This window comes from Panicum virgatum, chromosome 3K, assembly GCF_016808335.1.
Source record: "Panicum virgatum strain AP13 chromosome 3K, P.virgatum_v5, whole genome shotgun sequence".
NCBI lineage: Eukaryota > Viridiplantae > Streptophyta > Magnoliopsida > Poales > Poaceae > Panicum > Panicum virgatum.
In genome coordinates this window covers 42,689,012-42,707,934 of record NC_053138.1, presented here as the reverse complement: position 1 = coordinate 42,707,934, position 18,923 = coordinate 42,689,012, and positions in this window count along the sequence as shown.

Genomic DNA, 18,923 nt, shown 5'->3' with positions numbered 1-18,923 from the left:
AGGATTCGCCGTGTGCCCGAGCGGCAGGCACACGGCAAACCTTCAGGCTTCGCTGTGTGCCCGAGCGGCAGGCACACGGCAAACCTTCAGGCTTCGCCGTGTGCCCGAGCGGCAGGCACACGGCAAAGTATGCTTCCAGGCCGGCCCATACGGTTACTTTGCCGTGTGCCATGGCCGCGGCACACGGCAAAGCGACCGAAGGAACCCTGTTTTTTTTTGTTTTTTTAGGTTTAAAGGACCACACTCCAACATATATCAATACATATATCACAAACAACATGCAAGGCATTATATATGACAACAAACATCATAAGTGCAATACAAAGCTGCTAATTCACAAGTTTAATACAAAGTACAAGTCCAATGCAAATCCACAAGTCTGATGAAAAGTTTACAAGTCCATAAGTGCACAGATAAACAAGTTTGTGGCTGCAGTAGGTCGTCTAACGGTGGTGGGACGCCGAACTGAGGTGGGAACAACTGGTGTGGGGGTATCGTCGGTAAGATGCCCGGCGACATTTCTGGCGTATTCGATGCCGTCGATAGATTCTGCAAAAAATTTAAGACAAGCAAATTCTCAAGTTATAATTCATAAGAGGAGCTTAAAGATCCAACGATGTAGAGAGGTAGTAGCACACTACGATCAAGCAAGCAAATTCATCCGAAAGGGAAACGGGTCGATCATGTAACACACTAGATCCAAAATGAAATCAGCCTTTTTCCAAGAATATAACTTGGTTAACGATGTAAGTCACAATCTCTAAGTCTAAAGTTCTCTAAGTATCTAATACTTCAAAAGAAACTAAAGGGTTTTCAAGATACTCACCGGAGGAGTAGTAGGAGCAGGAGACACATGGAATTGCATGGCTGGGATGGGATTACCCATTTGGACAGAAAGACCTCGAATATAGTTGTACATCTGGGCCATCTCGGGCGCCTGCTTCTGCTCATTCTCTTGTCGTATCCTCCTCTCTTCGGCCAGTGCCGCCTCGTACGCCGCCTGTTGCGCTTGCATTTGGTGCTACAATAGTTCATGACAATGTTACAATGCAAAGCAAATATATGTACAAAACGAAAGAACTATGAATAAATAAGAAATAACCTGAAGTTCCTGCACTTGGAGCTGCGACGCGGACAGCCGTGGGCGTATGGCCGGGCTATTGGCCGTGCTCCTCGCTCGAATCTGGGAGAGGGTGGGAGTGCTGGCCGTGTCTACAAGGCCATCGCCAATGTAGTAGCGCCCATGTTTCTTTCCTCTTCCCACCCTCATAATGACTTCTCCATCAAGGGGCTGGGTCCTCGGATCCCAGTCTGGCCCATGGACTTGTCTTCCCATATCTGTGTACGCCTAGATACGACTGTGGACGGACGGGTTGCTATATGCCGAGGGCAGGTCATCAGGGTTGTAGGTGACATTGAATGTCGCGTTGCAACTTTGCCGTGTGTTTTATTTTGGGCACACAACAAAGTGACTGTTTGCCGTGTGCCCGTCTTTTAGCACACGGCAAACTATTTGGCACACGACATATTAGCCGTTTCCGGTAGTGATGGTCCATCAATCGGAGTCATAATAGGAATTCAGGTGACTGTATGTTAAGTATCCAAAACCATTTAGAATAAGCACTTCACGGTTAAAATAGAAAAAGGATGAAGTCCTTGCCCGACACATGCTATGCTATTATAAAATGCATATAGTGTAATATAAATATTTATATGGCTTTCCGTAACAAAGCAATGCACGAGCATATTAATTTGCTAGTTTTAACCTAAAGGGTTTAATTTAGCTTCCAGCCCATAGAGATCTAAAATTCAAGCATTATGCACACAAAAGGGCTTCCTGGATGCATAATATCCTCAAATTTTGTAGTTTCATATTGTTCATAAGTTTGTAGTAGGACAAACCAAACCTTTAGAAAATTAAAATCTGCAGCTTGCACAATTTATCCTTCAAAATATCCACCTCCAGTGCATCAGATTTATAATACTAATCCACCTGTATTTAATACATTGCTTGTAAGCAGGATTGTTTGTTATAAACGGTAAAGTGGTGGATTTGGATCGAGACAGACACTACCTGATATGAGGAAACTGCTGGTTCGTTCAGTTCATATGAGCAGAGTGGTGGATATGGATCGAGACAGTCAGTACCCGAGGAAACTGCTGGTTCGTTCAGTTGATATGAATCCACGTTCGCTGAAATGAGTAAACGCATATGGGATAGGATGTTGCAATCTGCAGCCTGTGTACTCTGAATTTCTGACTGCACTGAAACATTGTGAAAAGAACAACTCTGCATCACTCTCTGCATTGGGATAGCTCTTACTACGATTCTTGCACCAAAAGAAGGCTAGAGAGTGAGGCCATGTCGCCCGCAATTCCCGGCGTCGGATCGACCGGGCAGACGGTCTAGACTGTGTGTTTTCCAGTCACTTTGCAAAAAACCCTAGAATTTTAGAGAAATTAACCCGTGGTCCAGCCTCCTCTCTTTAGATTTTTTTGCCAAAAAACTCTCAACTTTTCCCCAAATCAACCCGCAATGGAACGATCCAGGATCAGAGAATTTGCAACGAAAACCTTAAGTTTCAAATCAACTTGACATCCTGGTCCTCTCTCAGGATTGTTTTAAGAAAATCCCTCGGCTTTAATTAAATCAAACCACAATCTGTTCCATCCATTCCTTCTACACGAGCAACATTATATATACAATTTGAACACCAAAACTTGTTAGAACCAAAAGTTGCTAAACATAGAATTTGATTAAGAATTCAAAACTACAACTTTATCATTGAGTAAATTTTAAAATTCAAAATGCTTTCGTAATTTGTTTGCACAAACACTTACATGTGATCCATTGTACCTACAATTTGGACACCAAAACATCTTCAAATAAAAAAATGAGCTTTAGGGTGAAGAGAGGTTGCAGTTCAAGGGCTCGGTGGGGACCTTGGGAGCTAGAGGCAGCGGCTCCACAACGAGCAGGTGCTCGCCGGAGTTTGAGGGGAGGGGCGGCGGTTGTGTATGTCGGGGAAGAAGGGCGAGGCCGGCTATTTATAGCCAGCGAGGAAGGATAGGTGAGAGGGAGGGCTCAGGGGATGGGCTCGTCAAAGCTGGGGGCAAGACTCGATGACGGCGGCACTTTTCCATGGGCGGGCCGACGACGTGGCATGAGCGGCGGCGTGGCGTGGGGAGGAAGAGCCAGCGGAGGAAAAGAGGTGGTGGCTGGGGGCTTCGGCGACGTGTGGAGTCGGTGAGGCGGCGTTCCATGGTGGCGCAGCCATCCTAGGGGTAGGAAGCTACGACGGCATGCCCCTGTTTCAAGCGGAGGAGGAAGAAGGAACTATGGGCAGGGAGGTTTTTGTAATTTTCCAAATTTTTAGGGGCTAAACTAAAAATTAAAATTTCCCGTTGATCTATGACTTAAATGAAAAAGTGTTCAACATGAAAGTTGTGTAACTTTTTGAGATCTACAACTTTCATGTTGTGCAAATTTTCACTACATCAAAGGATTTTGAAATATTTTGAAATCTATTAAATCTTTTAAATGCAAAAGAACACAACTTATTTTTAAAAATTGCAAGGGAATAAATACATCTTTTTATGAGTGTAAAAAATGAAAAATAAAATATACATTTTAACCCCTCATAAATTTTGAAATTTTGCCTATTGCAAAACTATTTTGTAAAAAGGACTTTGCATTTTTCCAAAATAACAAAAATACCCTTGCTCTGGAAATCATGGTTTAAATTTTCAAATTAACACAAAAATTTTATTTTTGACCCCTAAAACCTGGATTGTCACACTGACCGCAGGGATCTGGCCGGCCGTCGCTGGATCGGCTCGCCAGCTCACCGGACCCAGCCCCGCTTTTCCCATTTTGTTGTCGCCGTCCCTGCTGGCTCGGCCTCGGCCACACCGCCGATCGCCGAATCCAGACCCGCCTCCACCGTGAGGACGTCCAGGCCTGTCATGCACACCTCGGCCGCACCCGAGCCGTGGTCAGTGCTCGCACCGCCGCCTCGGCTGTGCTTATGCTGATGTGCCCGCCTCAAGCATGCCCGCTATTGACGGTCCTTAAGTGTCAAATATGACCGTCAACTAGACTCATAATAAAGGAAAACTATACGCCTTACTCACATATTTGTATCACTAACCTTGCTCCACAGTTGTATTCGAGTTTTATACATTTCAGATGAGCAAGAGCGGAATAAGAAGAAAACACGCAGCAGACGCCACAAAACTACACAGAAGATCGCATCCGGCGTCACCCACTTGCAAAGAGGGCCCACCTGGCAGAGCAAACGGGCACGCCACGCATAATGCACATAAGGAAAGTCACAAGGGCGCACCTGTCAGCCTGCCAGAGGAGGATAAGGACGAGGGGCGCCAGGGGGGGGGGGTCGGCCGAACCTGCCCTGCCTCCCATCCAGGTGCATCTCGAGGAGGAGTAGCTGCCAAGGCACCTGATCACCTTCCATATGTGTGTTGGCGGGAAACTGACCTCCACTAGTATAAATAGGCATCTCGTCCACCCCCCTCAACACACACACACACTTCATTCCACCATTCCAAGAAGGCTATCCTCTCTCTTGCTCTCTTAGCTAGGTAGTGGAGCTAGGCTAGTTCTTCTTTAGCGAGCAAGTCGTCCTTAGGGTCGTTGAGCAATCCTCAGCTCCCAGTATGGCTTTGTATCCGACTTGTCAGACTTCTATTCATAATATAGAGATATGCCATGGTTGCTTTACTATCTTGATAGTTTATCAATCCATGCTTAGTTCGTTCATGAGTTATGCTAAGGTCTTGGTGAGGCTAGATGATCCGGGTACGGATAGAGGTTCGTTGTGCTTACGGGCTTGCTCTAGCGTTTTACTTGTCCATCCGAAGGGTGGGAGACCCGGGGGCGCTAGGGTAGTGACTTCATGCATGAGCGTGGTGCTCAGGTATGTGGGATCCTTCGGATATGACCGTGCTCCACGGTGTGACTGGGGTAGACGGCAGGTGGTGATAGCCCTGTTCGTCCGGCATAATAGTTGTGTTGCGTTTAGCATATTTCCCGACGTTCGGGTTCGGTCTAGGAGTTCATGCAAAGAGGTAACGGGACTGGATGTACTCCGGTGCGGGACCTTCTCCCCGCTATCCCATTTTCCTGGCACTTGTAGTCCTAACCATGTCCTAACATGACCCCAGCTTTGGATAGAAGCACTAGGACACCTAACCTAGCCTAAGCTCCAGCTGACTTAACGTAGGATAGATTAGTCCTTTGTTTCATCGTTTCTCTCTTTTATTCCTTCCTCTTGGAGTGTGGTTGTGTGCCGTGTCGCATTACCCTTGCTTATTATTTACCTGGACTTACCCCTGCTAAGGTTTTTGCCTATTTCTTGAGGCACAATGTCATAGTTAATGTTAAGTACAATACCTTTGCCACTGCCATCCTTTGGGAAACAAATAAATAATGATACCCTTACTCTCCGGGTGAAATGCTACAATGGTATATCCGTGCGCTTGCGGACCCATCTGTAATCATATAGATTATACCACGCGAGTGGCACCCCTTGGGTGCAATTGCTAGGATGGGTTGGCGCCCTCATTTCTAGTGATTGCACTAAGGACTGCCAATAGGCAATTCTGAGGCCGTTGCCGAGGTCTTCGCAAACCCGATAGCGACTTAAGAAATGCCAACACCCACGCAGCTGTCCGCGTGCGGGAGGGGAGTGGAGGGAGAGACGGGAGGGGAGCCACGCCGCCTTCCGCACGTGGGGAGGGGAGTGGTGGGATAGAGAGGAGGGGAAGGAGGGGAGGTCAGGGATAGAAAAGAGATTGAGATGAAGTCCCAAACCCTAACAAGTATATATATGGAACCTGGTAACAGGCTTTCTGGGCTTCAATATTTTCCGAGGCGGTCCTTATAGGGTGTCCACCTCGGTTAATCTATATTAACCGAGATGGTCATTGTAATGGTGTCCGCCTAGGTTAATTGACTGTGAGAGGCGTTTTTCGGCCACCTCGGTTAATCGATACCACTAACTAAGACGGTTGAAAATTCTGCCTATGTCGGAGGTGCTACAAAAAGGTCATGGTAAATCTTTTTTTTGTAGTAGTGATTTTATCATCATGGATTACAACAATTTTTTTGTAGTGAATTGAGGTCCAAATACAATTTTAGGCCCATTAATTTTTATGTTCTTGTATGTGTTTGAGTGGTGCTATAAGTATTTCAATATTGTCATGACTTGTGTTCATTTTACTTGGATATTGATAAAGTTTTCTTGCTTAACAATGCAGATGACGAACCAGAGGTGGGTGTATCTCGAGAACCGTACCAGTGAAGAGTACTTAAGTGGTATAAAGTCATTCATTGCCACAACAGAGGCAGACAAGTTGGATCGGCTCATGTCTGCATTTGTTGTCCTTGCATTGATTGTGAGAACATGAGAAAGTTCCCAAGTTTGTTGCATGCGCACGCTTATCTGATCATCCAGAGATTCATGAGTGACTACTTGTGTTGGAACTAGCATGGAGAGGAGGGTGTTAATGACGAGACCTGCGGGGCGGTCTTATGGGTTAAGAAATATCTACCAGTCAGAAAATAGCTTGCCTAGATGGCGATAAAAGGCTCCCTGACAGTCCAACCTACTAGGATGATGAAGCCTGTGACAATCAGACAAGAGGACATGATATGAGTGAGGATGAGATTGTTTATATTGGTGACAATTATGCTAGCATAGCTGACAAAATGTAGGAGGTGGTGCATGATGCAATGTCCTATGATGGGTACATTATTGGGGAGTTTGAGAAACTGAAAAGGATGGGTACATTATCCGGGCTGCTAGGAGAAGTGTACAAAACTCTTCACATCACTTAAGCTTCTACAGTTAAAGATCACACATCAATGGACCGATCACGGCTTCAAGGCATTGTTAGATTTGGTAAGGGACATGCTTTCGGAGGGGAATGAGATACCCATGACCACTTATGAGCCGAAGCAGACTATTTGCCCCTTGTAGATGGAAGTTGAAAAAATCCATGCTTTAAGATTCACTGCGTCCTGTTCCATGGTGACCATGCAAATTTCACTGAATGCCCAGAGTGTGGAGCCCCTTGATACAAACGAAATAATGACAGGGGTGATAAGGGAAGGGTGCATGGAGATCCTCAGAAGGTGGCATGGTATTTTCCATTAATTCCTCACCTAAGGCATTTGTTTGCATCAAGCAAGGATGCATAGCTCATGTGTTGTCACATGGAAGGCTGCAAGATAGATAATTATATACACCAACCAGTGGATTCAACATAGTGGCACCTCATTGATTGGAAGTATATAAATTTGCTGATGACCCAAGGAGTCTTTTGGTTTGCACTAAGCATAGATGGGATGAACCTGTTTGATTAGATGCGAAGCTCACATAGTGTTGGTACTTTGCAACGTCACGAATAAAATCCGCAAGCGCACAGATACCGCTGTAGCTTTCACCCAAGAGTATTCCAGGGTATCATATCCACATAGGAATGTGAGTACGCTATCTACGGGTTCAGGCTCATCCAAGGACACACACGCCGGTGTGGAGAAGATAGAAGAGAGGACTTCCTAGATCTAGAATCTATGCCTAGAAGAAGAGATCACATCGCCGTTATACTTCGAGCTACCGGTTTCCACCGGCTTATACAAGCCGATAGCTCCGGTAATAGTGCTCTATCCAATATCCGAACGTGGAGGATTACTCGGGCTCAAACAAGGCTGTCACCACCTGCCGGCTACCTCTACAAACCGTGGGACTATTGGACAACTGAGTGGTATAGTCCACTCTAGACACCACGTCTACGCCTTTCCCTACTAACCATCGCCCTGGCCAAGACTAACCTTTTCTATCCGGGGTCTTAAGCTAAGATCAAATGCTAATCGCTAAGCATACACATCAACTAATATAAGACAGAGATGATAACTTGCGATCTAAACTCTAATTCTAAATAAACAAAGGAATTTTCGAATACTTACAACCGAATAAGCATCCGTCGAGGTACAAGCGGAGAAGAGTGCCGACAGACCCGGCACTTCCCCGACTCCTCCTCTCTCTCCTCCTCTTCTTCTACACCTCCTAGTCTACCTAAGCATCTAGGATGAAGGCCTCAAGCTCCAAGGGAGAAAGGTGAGTTGAGAGGGTGTGTTGTGTGTTTGTTCCATTTCTCTACCCCCCTTTGTATTTATAGGAGGGAGCCATGGGGTGAGATGCAGCCAAGCCTCATCAAACCGACATCAACAACCAATCAGCAACCTCCACGTGGAACCTAAAGGCAGTGGGGCCCACGGGCTGTTCGGCCGACCAGGTGGGTCGGCCGAACCCCCAGTGGGCCCACCGACCTTCCCTTTTGGTCTGTGGGTTACTTCCTGGGCCCACTTGTCAATGGCACGGGGATTGGCTTCTGTTGTGTTGGTTTCTTGCTCTGGTGGGCCCTCTAATCCATGTTTTGACACGTGTCGCGTCCTGATTTACTGGAACGTTATGTCTTGGATCATTCCTAACCATTATGCTACAAAATTGGCTCAAAATCACCTGCACACATTCTAGAACATCATTTGTGGAATTTGTTAGTAAATAAGTCTAGCCTAGCATTTATTCCACATTTTGGTTCCTTTTTGTGCAGGAATTGACGGTCAAAATTGGTCGTTAGTGACCGTCAACAAGATCCCCCACACTTGGCCCTTTGCTCATTCCGAGTAAAGGTCAGGACTAAGGTGAAACGACAACTTCCTGATAGAATATCGTACACAGAAATTATTCCATACCTTGCTATTGCTTGTGAACTTGAATGTGTCTACCATGATATCCTTGAGTTGTTGAAGAACGGAATGATCTTGGCTTCAAGTGTCATCCTGTCATGCTGCTAGACTTGGGGATTTTTTAAAGAATTTTCATAGAAAAATATGTTCATGGTCTTACTCTCTTCCATGGGTCTCTCAGAATTGCTCATTGCTTCTCACCAGAACTTATCCCCTATTTTACCTCACCGGCTTTGATGGTATATGTGGAGTTTTGACGGATGGGGTAGAATGGCATCTGCTTGACTCAAATCTATTGCAAGGTCAAAGATTGGATCCATAGGTTGATACTCATGTTTATGAACTGATTAGGTTAGTGCACAAATAAATACATGCTCCTTTTCATGTCTGACTTTATTTGCTGGGTCATGCTTCTTTGACATGCCATCTTTTCTCTTTTTTTTTGGATCATGCTTCTTTGGCATGCCATCTTTCCTTTTTCTTTTCTTTTTTGAATACTATTGTCAGACAGTATTTCAGGAGCATGAGGTTCATCTGAACATAAAACATTTAATCAAGAGCGTAAACAAAATAAAACCATAATGGGTCTGAAAATTTGATCAAGCTCAACATGTAGCCAAGAGACATATCATGGGATTTTTTTTTCAAGTGGAAAATAGCATATGGCTCTGGTAGGATAGTGGGTAAAGAGAAAGACCATGAACTCAGTTTTGTTTTTATAAATAAAATTCCCAAACTGATCAACATGAGAGAGACGAACAACTTTAAACCAGACATATCACGTTAGTCGACAACTAAGAATCATGGGATCCTATAAGATATGGTTCACAAACTTAAGCGCAACATGAAAAACATTTTTGCAAGGCATCTATCAAGAACTCCGGTTAGCAAAATTCTTAAATAGATTCAAATATTTGAAAAGATGTGCTCATGTTTAGAAATGCTAAAGGGAGGAAACAAGTGAGGAAATGCAAACTCAGAAGTCAGAGGGGGAGGTGCGCGTGATGTGTGAATGTGATCGTGAATGTGTAGCATCATGGGGTCTCCTCCCCACACTTGTTTTCGACCTGCTCTTCGATCATAGACAGAACAAACAAAATATGTAAGATAACGGGGCTCTGCTGGCATTAACATCAGGAAGCCAAAGTTCACAATCCTGAATGAATCAAAATAACACTAGGGCGCGACTAAACTGAACTAAACCTAAATGAAATGACTAAGAATAGCGCCCAAACTAAACTAATGATAACTAAGGGTCTTATCTAAGATCCCTACTCAAAGTCTTGGATCCCTAGTGCCTCTACTAGGCGATCCATCCATTCATCAAGGAACTTGAAATAAAGGTTGAGGTCTTCTTGCATCTCTCTGATTTCCGTCCTCAACCTTTGCTGAGATGTGTCTAGTCTGACATTGGCCATATGAGCTTTTGTGAGCTCATTGAAAAGCGTCCTCATCTCAGTCTTGTCCTGATGATCTTCTGTCCTGGCTGGTGGTCTCACTCCAAAGATTGTGAGGCGTGGTTGAAGTGGTGGCTCGTCAGGAGATATCTTATTGCGCTGGTAGTCGTGACTGATTACTCGTCCCTCTTTGGTTACCAAAGAATGCACGTACTCCTCATCGGGCTTAAGCCTTGGCCCGGGTGCATTCTCATCTTGAAACAGCTTGACTGCAAAGACTTCTAGCTTCTCTTTTGAGGGTCTGTTCCTTGGTTTGCGACGCTGTCCCTCCGCTAGAGGTGTTCCACCCGGCGATGGAGAACCACCAGAGAAGCCGGGAGCCGACCGAGCACGTGGGGAAGTCGGCCGACCAGGGTGGTCGGCCGACCTACCCCAGGCGTCCCTCGGGTCCCTCCTTCTGGGGGTGCTTCGAGGCATTGCTGGCGAGGTCGTAGACACCGAGAAGATCTCTTCTTGCAGAGCTTCTGTGAAGTATTGCTCCATAGGGTTGAGAGGATTATCCTGGCAGGATTCTGGCGCAACGTATGGGACTATTGTTGACGGTCCTTATGTGTCATATCTGACTGTCAACTCTGGCAAAGAACAATACCAAAACAAACACCAAACTAGAGATAGGAGTTTAATACTAATCATTTCCACAAGTTTTGGTGAATCATTGATTTCAGGAGATCGTGTCTACATAAGGAGGGAAACCATGCTCAAATGAAGCCAAAAGTACATTTCAGAGCATGCTACACGAGCATGGGAATTAGAGGGCCCACATCCAGAAGCAAATCAGCTCAAGCCCAAGAGAAACCACACTTCCGACAAATCATATGCAGATACAAGGATCCAAGGGCTAAATGACATACCAAACCAAAATAACTTCAGGGGAGCACAGAGGAGCAACACAAGGGCCCACCTATCAGTTGTCCAGAGGAAGGAGGGCCTGAGAGGGGCCCATTTGGGGTCTGCCGACCCCCTAGGTCGCCCGAACCCCTACTGGGCCCAATGAGGCCCATCTTTCTCCTGCAACTTCCCACCGTGTTTCCTATGCCGGCTCCGAGTGGTACCACCTCGAGAGATCACCCAATGTTCCACTCTTAGAGGGCTATATAAGGAGGAGGAGAGCCCACAATTCAACACACAACAAGAGAGCAGGAAGAGCTCCACTCCAAGGCTTAGGCCTAGTACTTAGAAAATAGGAAGAGAGTGAAGGGGAGTTCGGTCCAACTTGTACCTCGATGGATGCTTCTTTCTTAAGTAAGTGTTTGTGATCTTCTATGGTAGTTAGTGTTTCAGTAAAGTAAGTTTTATTTTTTATTTACTTGCGGGATCATCGTCTGTCCTCATGACGGGTGCTCTAGTCTGATGGCTCGAGTCGTGGACGGAGTCGGGTCTAGAGTAGTAATCGGTAGCGTAGACGTGGTGTTTAGGCTAGAGGTTACCGTTGTTTGCATACATTCTCCACGGTCTGTCGGGGTAGACGGCAGGTGGTGACAGCCTTGTCTGTCCCTTGTAGTCCCCCACGAGAGGGTTGGGTGTAGAGCTAATAGCCGGATACTCTTGGCAGACCAGGAGTATGCCGGTGCCCGAAGTAAGCAAGTAGAGGTAGAACCTATCTTACTAAAACTCTAAGCCATAGGAATACTCTCTATCCTTGCCTACCTACCTCTTGTTTGTCCTTGGACGAACTAGTTAGAAGCCTAGTACCTCCGTTCCCCGTGGAAATATGATACCCTTGAATACTCACGGGTGAAGTACTACAACGGTATCTCCGTACGCTTGCGGATTATTCTTGAACGTTAAGAAATACCAACAAGCATTTCTGGTGCCGTTGCCGGGAAACGGTTGTTGTTCTAACTTCAAACCTAGTTGGCCCTCGTATATTTTCAAAAACAAAAAAAATCTATTTTCCTTTTCTTGAGCTCTACCTTCACCCCTGCTACCCATTCAAGCCTCGTATCTTTTTGCTTTTCTTATCTCTACCTCTACCCCCTCTACCCTTAGAAGGTAATCCTCGTACACACCTTCTGCCCCTTCGGGGTGAGTCGTTAGAGCCATCCTTTCTAGACTTAGCTCCTCGTCCGGCTACAAGATTCACCCTCATGCCTTACCGATCGAATCGAGTGAAATAATTCACATTCATATCCTCGATTATCGATCAACGCCAATCAAATCAAGTGAATCAAAGTTCACATCTTATTCCTTGATTTTGATTGATGCCCAATAGTAGTTATGTTCATGCTTCATGAACTTCTATTGGAAGCTTAGGATGGATTGCTTTGCCACCACATTCATCTTTGATGAAATGTGAGGCTTTCAACCTAAGGAGGGGATGAGTTGAAAGAAACTAATTTCCCTCATGCCCGAACTCGGAATTGTTCATTTGGCCCACAGAGTTACACATCCTCTTTCACTATGGGGCCATGAACATTCCTGAGTTTCTCTATCCGGAGATCAAGCTACTCACTCCATGAGCATAAAGTTTCTTCACAAAAGTCATGCTCGTCCTTGACATCTCCGAGATCTTTTGTCCTTTGCACCAAGTCGCTACGAGTCTTATGATCTTCGTAGGGTTTCCAATCATAGACACCCTTTATCATGGTTGTAGTTGGTTTTGCTTATCATAATATCTTTGTAGGGCTCGTAGTTGTATTTGTGCACTAACCTTGCAGCTCGAACAACGATAAATCAATAAATGGTGGTGAAGCTGGGAACTACATCACCATTGATAGTTGTAGGATGAACCCCCATGGTCGAGCTTGCAACCATAAACAAAGCACTACCAGGAGATATCTCGGATAATCTTAAAAAAAAAGAAAATCTTTCTCCTAAACAATAAAAGCAAGAACATGTTTTTAAGGATAGTATGCACCTTCGGGTATTCTTGGTCCTAACCATTTCAGGTGACGATTAAGAAGAACAGGGGACATACGATGCCCCAGAACATGAGAACTGCATCAGCTGAACACTTTAATGCTCTTTGGAGTTGGAACACACTCAAAAGGAGACCCGATTGCACACTTAATTTTCACACAAAAGTCCAAGTGTGGGGGAAATCGCTTAGCATCACACTGCAAGTTCCGGCCATCCAAAAGACTATCCTTATTTCAAGAAGGTGTCAGCCCTAGCTTGCTTGAAAAAAAAAATGCGAAGTCAAAAAAAGGGAAAAAAAGAGGGGAGAGATAAAAAAAATAAAAAAAGAAAGAAAAAAAGAGAGATTAAAAAAAATAGAGAGAAAGAGAGAAAGGAAGAAGGAAAGAGTGAAGAGCGAGCTGACAACCTTCACATAGAACTTCATTCGGTCCTGGCTCCACACAACTTCACTCAACCAGCTCATGCACATATACAATCAAGAGGACGGTCCTCTTCCTTTCCAGGCCTTTGCTGCTCCACTCCGGTTGACACATGCTTGCATCCAAAAGGGAGACGTGCCTTGCGTCTCCAATCATAGAGCATTATGCCAACAGAATATGCCTCCAAGAAACATGATTCCCACACACGAGGCATGAGTATCACACGCCATGGCTGCAACAATTCCCAGACATCCATTCTATATGCTGGCAGTAAGTATACTTGGGTAAGCAAAGGTAAGGTTCACCAATCCCTTACTCATGTTTGTCTCCAGATGAATAGAGCTTGCAAAATCATGCTTCCTTTGTTTACGTGCAGTTGCTCTAGTTTGGGAGTATTTTCAAGATACTTCCATAGGCTTTTTAAATTAAGCATGGTGCTTAGGTTAAACAGCCTTCTTTAATCAAATTCGACATGGTGTCGAATTTCGGTTAATGAACTTTGGAGTAATACTACCATAAACTTTGGATGCATATCTTTTGTGGACTAACCCCTGCAGGAAACTTTTCAAATTTGTTGGGTAAAGTCCTCAAGTTCATGCAGGAGATAAGGCAAGGCCCTCTGTGCGCTTCGAATAATAAAATCTACACAACGTGCAAAGGGGACATAAGTCGCATTTAAAAAAAATGCACTTTGTGCACTCTACCAAATGCCCCTATGTTTTGTTCGTGCAGTTTTATCTCAGTCTTGTTTGAGTTTTGCTGAAATTTTGGTGAACAATGAATAAAAAAAACTCTTTGTTAAAAAAAGATGAATCTCTCTCTTTAATAAAAAATTATATACAAAAAACAATAATAATAATAAAATAAAACACTACTCTCTTTTTGATTCAATAAAGTTTAGACTCCCCAGTGTTCAAAACTGGTAGAGTCCTTGTTTGTTTCCACCATTGTTTTTCTTTTGAATAAAAGCAGGTACAAGAATAAGTGTAGGGGAGATATCTCAAAATCACCAAGTGCAAACTCGTTCAAGATCTCTCTCCCAACATGTTGTACACCATCGATGGTCCAGCACGCTGAAGACCAAGACAGTTCCCTCTTCTTCCTCTACAAACGATAGTTTGTGCAACACGCCTCTAACTCCCTGATTCTTGAGTTTAAGCATATTGCATCTTTATCACTATAACTAAACTCAATGAATCTAGCGAAACCACTCGTGCACTCCATGCGCTTCCATGAATAAACTTGCATACTCTTTATTCCTTGCTTTCTTTCTAGTTCTTGTGAACAAATATCTTCATAGGGACTCCATGCTATCTAAGCAATTGACTAATGTGATATGATTGGATGAAAGGAACCATGCTCTTCCTTGCAAAGTACTTGAGATTTCTTTTCAAAAAAAAATCAACAATAGCTTGTCTCCTCAAATTAATGAAAATTCCTACCAATGCCAATGTTAGATTTTCATGCTCAAGCCTTCATATGCAGTTTGACTTTGCTTTGAGTTCTGTCAAATTCAATAACCCTTATAGAGACTTGTCATACTTTCATGATCAAGATCACGTACACATCCACTAATGTGCTATTCTTCTACACTGAAAGATAGCAAAACATTGTCATCCACTCACAAAATAAAACTCCATGACATACCATGACTCTTTCTCTCTAAAGTGACCATAAAGAATGTGGACTATGTAAAAAAAAAGAAGAAAAAGAGAAGAAAAAAAGAAATAAAAGATGCATACCCAAAGAAGGTATGCCACATGCTCAAAAGACATGTAAAAAAAATGATGATAAAAAAATAGAGAGAAAGATGCATACCCAAAGAAGGTATGCCACATGCCCGCATGGCATGTCAAAAAAAATGAAAAAAATATAGACAAAGATAGTCCACATCCATGGAAAACAAAGAAGAGAGAGGGATCATGCAAAGGAGTTCATCCACCCTTCACCAAAAAAAAAATCCACACACTTGCACATCTTGATCAGATTGTATGACTCGTTTATGCTTGGATCTTGTTTTTGACTTAACAATATAAGCAAAGCAAACATGCCTCTTTGCTCCTACCCTGAGCTCCGCATAAGCCTGATTAGATGATAGGTGAAAAGAAGGCAACAACTTTGCCTTGGTGAGGATCCAAAACAAAAAGAGTGATTCGAGAGAATAATTTGGGGAGCAAGTCTATTCTTTTACTTCAAAAATATAAACCCAAGTTTCCAAGCAGGAAGAGGTAGGAACCTGAATTCTGCATTGTTCTATTCTTCAATTACCCAAGAAAGCATGGTAGCCACTCAAAAGTTCACAGAATTTGGAAGAAGCTTGGAATAAATTGTATGCAGGTTTCATAAAAAGGAGTTGCATCCACCTTAGTCCTTCAACCTTTACTCGAGAACGAACAAAGGACTAAGTATGGGGTTGTTGTTGACGGTCCTTATGTGTCATATCTGATCATCAACTCTGGCAAAGAACAATACCAAAACAAACAACAAACTAGAGATAGGAGTTTAATATTAATCATGTCCATAAGTTTTGGTGAATCATTGATTTCAGGAGACCGTGTCTGCATAAGGAGGGAAACCATGCTCAAATGAAGACAAAAGTACATTTCAAAGCATGCTACACGAACATGGGAATTAGAGGGCCCACATCCAGAAGCAAATCTGCTCAAGCCCAAGAGAAAACACACTTCCGACAAATCAAAGGAAGATACAAGGATCCAAGGGCCAAATGACATACCAAACCAACATAACTTCAGGGGAACACAAAGGAGCAACACCAGGGCCCACCTATCAGTTGTCCAGAGGAAGGAGGGCCTGAGAGGGGGCCATTTGGGGTTGGCCGACCCCCTGGGTCGCCCGAACTTCTACTGGGCCCAATGAGGCCCATCTTTCTCCTGCAACTTCCCACCGTGTTTCCTACGCCAGCTCCGGGTGGTACCACCTCGAAATATCACCCCATGTTCCACTCTTAGAGGGCTATATAAGGAGGAGGAGAGCCCCCAATTCAACTCACAACAAGAGTGGAGGAAGAGCTCCACTCCAAGTCTTAGGCCTAGTACTTAGAAAATAGGAAGAGAGTGAGGGGGAGTTCGGAGGGGCGCCGGCCTGTCGGCGCTCTTTTCCAACTTGTACCTCGACGAATGCTTCTTTCTTAAGTAAGTGTTTGTGATCTCCTATGGTAGTTAGTGTTTCAGTAAAGTAAGTTTTATTCTTTATTTGCTTGCGGGATCATTGTCTGTCCTCGTGATGGGTGCTCTAGTCTGATGGCTCGAGTCGTGGACGGAGTCGGGTCTAGAGTAGTAATCGGTAGCGTAGACATGGTGTCTAGGCTAGAGGTTATCGTTGTTTGCATACCTTCTCCACGGTCTGTCGGGGTAGGCGGCAGGTGGTAACAGCCCTGTCCGTCCCTTGTAGTCCCCCCACGTGAGGGTTGGGTGTAGAGCTAATAGCCAGATACTCTTGGCAGACCAGGAGTAAGCCGGTGCCCGAAGTAAGCAAGTAGAGGTAGAACCTATCTTACTAGAACTCTAAGCCATAGGAATCCTCTCTATCCTCGCCTACCTACCGCTTGTTTGTCCTTGGACGAACTAGTTAGAAGGTTAGTACCTCCGTTCCCCGTGGAAATACGATACCCTTGAATACTCACTGGTGAAGTGCTACAACGGTATCTCCGTACGCTTGCGGATTATTCTTTGAATGTTAAGAAATACCAACAACTATCTCCTTGTTGGCCATGGCAGATGGTTCTTGGGATGCTGGTGGGCAGTAGTGGAGGTTTTGAGGAATAGATGAAAACAAGGTGGAGGGTTTAGGTTTTCTTAAGAGAGGAGGAGAGGTACGAGAACTCCTTCTTCTCTTCGCAAACACCGTCACCCCTCATTGATTTGGGCTCTAGATGGGTCATGGAGGCCGCGCACCGAAGTTGGGCCACATTGGGGCTGACCCAGGTTCGGCCGACCAGGGCTAGGCCCCAGTGGGCCCCAGCTTGTGCTGGTCAGCAGGTGGGGTTAGATGCAAGAGAGGTGTAATGGGCCCACCTGCCCTTTTGGCCTATAAGGCTCTTATTTAGATATAAGAGCGTGATCAACTAAGTTAATCACGTCTATCTATTCATCGAGAGCTTTATTATGGTCTAGGAAAAGCTTAAGTCATTGACCATTTACCTTATAGGCGTTACCATCGTCATCTTATATCGTGATGGTTCCATGAGGTGATGTGTCGATGACGTGGAACGGTCCTTGCCATTTGCTTCGTAGCTTCCCATGACCAAACAACTTGACCATGGAATTGAAAAGCAATACCTTGTCTCCGGGGTTGAAGTTCTTAGGCTTCAACCGCTTATCGTGCCATCTCTTTGTTCTTTCCTTGTATATCGAGGCACTATGATAAGCTTTGTCTCTCCATTCCTCCAGTTCCGAGATCTGATGCCTTCGGTACTCTCCAGCTAGTTTAAGATCCATATTCTATTTCCGGATAGCCCAGTGTGCTCTATGCTCCAGCTCTATGGGTAAGTGGCAAGTTTTCCCGAAGACAAGCTGATAGGATGACATTCCAATAGGTGTCCTGTATGCCATACGGTATGCCCAAAGTGCATCCGGTAATCTCAGCTTCCATCCCCTCCCCATCTCATTCACGGTCTTCTACAGAATGTTCTTGATTTGTTTGTTGGATGTTTCTGTTTGACCGCTGGTCTGAGGGTGATACGGAGTCGCGATGTTGTGCCTTGTCCCTAGCTCCTTGAGAAAGTTCTGAAAGGCTGAGTTAATGATGTGTGACCCTCCGTCACTGATTACCATTCGTGGTGTGCCAAACCTTGGAAAGATAATCTCATGGAACATCTTACCGGCATGCTTGGCATCTGCGGCTCTGCATGGCATGGCTTCGACCCATTTGGAGACGTACTCTATGGCGACCAAGATATACTTGCATCCTTGGGATCTTACAAAAGGTCCCATGTAGTCAATGCCCCAAATGTCAAAAAGTTCGACTTTAAGATTATAGTTCAGGGGCATTGCATTGCGAGCTATGATCCCTCCATGCCTCTGGCAGTTTGGGCATCTTCGGATGAAGTTCTTTGTATCTTCATACATAAAATGGCCAATAGAAACCGCTCTGCCAGATTTTCACTTGGGTGCAAAATACACCATAGTGACCTCCATATGGTGCTGCATGGCACTTTTCTATGATCTTTTGTCCTTCTGCCGTAGGTACACAACGTTTGAGTAACCCATCTGCACAAACTCGGTACAAATATGGTGCATCCCATAGGTGGCGTCTGCTCTCTTGAACTAGCTTCTTTTTGCTCTCCCCTGGGGGTATATACCCCGAAACCAGGAAGTTCACAATATTCACATACCAGGGGTGCGAAGCTGTTACTTTGAGAAGCATGTCATCCCGTAGGAAGTCATTTATCGGCGG